Source organism: Ovis aries, chromosome 7 (genome assembly GCF_016772045.2).
Source record: "Ovis aries strain OAR_USU_Benz2616 breed Rambouillet chromosome 7, ARS-UI_Ramb_v3.0, whole genome shotgun sequence".
Taxonomy (NCBI): domain Eukaryota; kingdom Metazoa; phylum Chordata; class Mammalia; order Artiodactyla; family Bovidae; genus Ovis; species Ovis aries.
This window is the reverse complement of record NC_056060.1, coordinates 39,189,879-39,194,945: the sequence shown is the minus strand read 5'-3', so window position 1 is coordinate 39,194,945 and position 5,067 is coordinate 39,189,879. Positions and strand designations below refer to the sequence as shown.

At 36.8% G+C, this 5,067-nt stretch overlaps 1 non-coding gene across 1 annotated transcript; it reads right to left on the bottom strand.

The window, feature by feature from the left end:
* Positions 1-528: 528 nt before the first annotated feature.
* On the bottom strand, positions 529-600 carry TRNAC-ACA (transfer RNA cysteine (anticodon ACA)). The gene has a single exon. It is a non-coding gene; the product is annotated as a tRNA-Cys (tRNA).
* Between the last annotated feature and the right edge of the window lie 4,467 nt (positions 601-5,067).

Here is a 5,067-nt window from a genome sequence, read left to right as displayed (position 1 = left end):
AAGAGGCAGATCTAAACAGTATAGGATCATATCACTATGAAAGAAAAGGAAGTTAAGTATCTAATAAAGTGGGATCAGTTGAATTCGTTATACCTCCATAAGATATACTCATTAAAATAATGTCCTTGAAGAAAATACAAGGCTATAGGAAAATGCCAAAAATGTAATGAATAAAAAATAGTCTAATATTATGTGGATAGTCTAAATATAATATAAATATGTCTAGATATTATTTGTTGTTGCTGTTGTTTAATCACTAAGTCCTGTCTGACTCTTTGTTACCCCATGGACTATAGCCTGCAGGCTCCTCTGTTGATGGGATTTCCCAGGCAAGAATACTGGAGTGTGTTGCCATTTCCTTCTCCAGGGGATCTTCCTGACCTAGGGATCTAACCTGCATTAATCTCCTGCTCAGTAGTGTCCGATTCTTTGCGATTCCATGGACTGTAGCCTACTAGGCTCCTCTGTCCATGGGATTTTCCAGGCAAGAGTACTGGAGTGGGTTGCCATTTCCTTCTCCATGAGATCTTCCCAAGCCAGGGATTGAACCCGGGTCTCCTGCATTGTAGGCAGACGCTTTACCATCTGAGCCACCAGGGAAGTTTTTAATCTCCTGCATTAGCAGGCAGATTCTTTACGACTGAGCCACCAGGGAAACCAAAGGTAGCTCAATATAGAGACAGATTATAAATTGTTCAATATAGAGAGATAGAGATATTATATATTTCATAACAAATAAAACAACAAAGATACACACCAAAATATTAATGGTCATCAGATATGATTGGTGGCAGTCTTCTTCAAATTTTTGGTATTTTCCAAATTATGCTTTCAACAAATTTTGTTTGTATAACATAATAAAGGGTGAGGAAGGTAAGACACATTTGCTTTGTTTCTTTTTAAAAAATGTCTAATCATATAAAGAAAGAATTTGAATCATCTCTTGGATTCAAAGTTCACTGGCTCTATTTTATTTGTTAGAAAAACATTAGTCAGTGTTTAAGACAATTAGTAACAAGTTACATGTTATTTTGCCCTAAAATTTTATTTGGTAATATTTGGCAATATTTTATTCCATTACATAGTCTACATTTTCTATTTCTGAGCTTAAACATGTCATAACATATTTCCACCATTATTTGTCCCCATCTATATGGATCATTGATAGATTCTTTGTTTCAAATTATTATTTTCAAGATTCTAAATTTCTTGTGTTAGAATATATTACTTCAGTTATTAAACTCTCATATGCATATTAAAGGGTCATTCAGTAATGGTTTATACTTTATATTACACTCTTAACTTTAAGTAGAGTCATTACTACTTCTAAATATCACTTTAAACCAGGGTTTTCCAACACTGACACTATAGACTTTAGATTGGATATTTCTTTGTTGTGGGCTGCTGAGCTAAGGACAGAGTGACAAGATTTGGAAAGGGTTTCTTATACATAAAAGATTATGGAAGAAGTATTTGAGAGCCTTGTAATTTGTGTCATTTACAGAACCATGTCACTGTTTCAAGGCTTTGAATTGTTATTTAATCAAACTAATCTAGGTGTTGCTATGAAGGCATTTTGTAGATATAGTTAATATGGTGGCTCAGAGGTTAAAGCGTCTGCCTCCAATGCGGGAGACCCGGCTTCGAACCCTGGGTTGGGAAGATCCCCTGGAGAAGGAAATGGCAACCCACTCCAGTATTCTTGCCTGGAGAATCCCATGGACTGAGGAGCCTGGTGGGCTGCAGTCCACGGGGTCACAAAGAGTCGGACACGACTGAGTGATTTTACTTACTTACTTAATATCTACAATCAATTGATATTAATCAATCTTCAATAATTGGATAGGCTTCATTGAATTAGTTGAAAGCCTTATGATGGAAACTTGACATTTTCTAGGGAAGAAAATATTCTGCCTCAGGATTGCAGCATCGACTCCTGCCTGCCCTACAGATTTCAAACTTGCCAGTCTTCATAACCCCAGAACCCAAATCATGTGAACCAAGTCTCTCCCTCTGTGAGTGTGTGTGTGTCCTACTGATTTTGTTGCTCTAGAGAACGCTGAGTGATACAGAATTGGTACCAAGAGCAGTGGTTCTAGAGGAGCAGAATCTTAAGAATGAGTTTTGTGTGTTTGTTTGTTTTAATTAGTTCTGTGATTTCTGGAATAGGTTTTCTACTCAGATTAGCTTTAAAGGCACTCATGACTGGATTTCCAGCGCTAAAGAGGGAAATGATTAGATGTACACAGAGGTAGAGATAGAGTTATTATGGATAATGTCCAATTTTTCCTGGTTCTCTGGAGAACACTCACTGTTATGGTGAAAGTGAAAGTGACGTCGCTCAGTCGTGTCCAACTCTTTGCGACCCCATGAATCACAGCACACCAGGCCTCCCTGTCCATCACCAACTCCCAGAGTTCAATCAGACTCACGTCCATCAAGTCTGTGATGCCATCCAGCCATCTCATCCTCTGTCGTTCCCTTCATCTCCTGCCTCCAATCCTCCCAGCATCAGCGTCTTTTCCAATGAGTCAACTCTTCGCATGAGGTGGCCAAAGTACTGGAGTTTCAGCTTCAGCATCAGTTCTTCCAAAGAACACCCAGGACTGATCTCCTTTATTTTTTTTTTCTTTTTTTTCTTTTTTTATTATTATTTTTTTTAATTATTATTATTATTTTTTTATTTTTTTAAATTTTAAAATCTTTAATTGATCTCCTTTAGAATGAATTGGTTGGATCTCCTTGCAGTCCAAGGGACTCTCAAGAGTCTTCTCCAACACCACAGTTCAAAAGCATCAATTCTTTGGCGCTCAGCTTTCTTCACAGTCCAACTCTCACATCCATACGTGACCACAGGAAAAACCATAGCCTTGACTAGACGGACCTTTGTTGGCAAAGTAATGTCTCTGCTTTTGAATATGATATCTAGGTTGGTCATAACTTTTCTTCCAAGGAGTAAGCATCTTTTAATTTCATGGATGCAGTCACCATCTGCAGTGATTTTGGAGCCCAAAAAATAAAGTCTGACACTGTTTCCACTGTTTCCCCATCTATTTCCCATGAAGTGATGGGACCAGATGCCATGATCTTCGTTTCCTGAATGTTGAGCTTTAAGCCAACTTTTTCACTCTCCTCTTTCACTTTCATCAAGAGGCTTTTAGTTCCTCTTCACTTTCTGCCATAAGGGTGGTGTCATCTGCATATCTGAGGTTATTGATATTTCTCCCGGCAATCTTGATTCCAGCTTGTGCTTCTTCCAGCCCAGCGTTTCTCATGATGTACTCTGCATAGAAGTTAAATAAGCAGGGTGACAATATACAGCCTTGATGTACTCCTTTCCTGTTTTGAACCAGTCTGTTGTTCCATGTCCAGTTCTAACTGTTGCTTCCTGACCAACGTATAGGTTTCTCAGGAGGCAGGTCAGGTGGTCTGGTGTTCCTGTCTCTTTCAGAATCTTCCACAGTTTATTCTGATCCACACAGTAGGTTCTCACCATACTAATATGCCTTCCTACTTCATTCCCCCACTCTAAACTTATGCACAAATGTACCAATCAGGGGTCAGTCTTGAATCCATTTTTGCTCCTTTCTTAAAAAGAATTTGTGTGTGTGTGTGTGTGTGTGTTTGTGTGTGTGTGTGAGTGTGAAGTCGCTCAGTCTTGTCCGACTCTTTGCAACACCATGGGCTGTAGCCTACCAGGTTCCTCCATCCATGGGATTTCCAGGCAAGAACACTGGAGTGGGTTGCCATTTCCTTTTCCAGGAGATCTTCCAGACCCAGGGATTGAACCTGGGTCTCCCGCATTGTAGGCAGACGCTTTATCATCTGAGCCACCAGGGAAGCTCAGCCAAAAAAAAAAAAAGAATCTAATCTAACCAAAAAATCTAACGGGACCTTTGAAGAATACAAACCCTACAGAAAAAAGTCAACAAGCTGAATAATAATAAAGGATGAAGAAAAATTAATGAACCTAAGAGGATAATAATTTAAAATAAGCAAAATAAATCTCTCACTCCAAGAGATCAGGAAGGCTACTGTAACACAGAATGAAGCCAGATCTTTATAAAAAGAGATAGTCCAACTGTTATATATAAAATACAGAAAATCTAAAATGAAAATATCAAATATGAATTTAGTGGTAAAAAAGCAGGTTACTAAGTTAAAAGATCAAAAACTTCTTTGAGAAAGGACTAGAAACAGATAAAATAAGCAATGTGAAAGAAAGTTAAGGATATAAGTAGTAGAATAAGATGCAACAATATCAAAATGATTGGTGTCTTAATATGTGAAGAAAACATAAAAGGAAGGAAATCTTTTAAATAATAAAAAATCATAATTTCTAAGAATTAAGGAAACAGAAATACTTCAAAAGAATCTCTCACTCATGCACACACACAATCTAGATAAATAACAGTGAAACTCAAGAATATCTATAATAATGTGACAGTTCTCCTAGTTTCTAGGTACAAGTGGATCTGACTTAAAGCAAGCAACAGATTGCTTTAGGTTTAGATTGACTGAACAGGATGAATCACTGACACTGAAGCAAGAAAATAGTGTAACAGTTACATCATTTTCAAATTACTGGGAAAAAATAAAACTAATTAATGGCATAATTTTACACTAGCAGATTCTCATGTAAAGAAATACAAAGATAAAACTATTTTCAATCACACAAAATCTCAAAAGTTTAAAAAAATAAACCTATGTGAAATTATATATGGAGGAAATAGCCAAATAAGGACAGAAATCCAAAAGGATGCTAATTAATACATGTTTATTAACATTGTTAATAATGTCAGGGTGAGAAAATAGCATACTGGACTGACTACTGTCTAAATATGCAGTAAACAAAAAAATGTTCAAAAAGACAGACAGCAAACTCAAAATGATACCAAAATTGTGCTTTGGGAGGTTGAGGTAAAGAATGAACAATCAGGAAATAAATGCATGCCAGGTATATGGAGAGGAAGAAACAATTATGATATAAAGGGAGTTGTAAAGAAGAAGGTTTTAAATGAACTTAATAAGTTAGATACCAAATGAAGCACAAAATATGGAATTTAT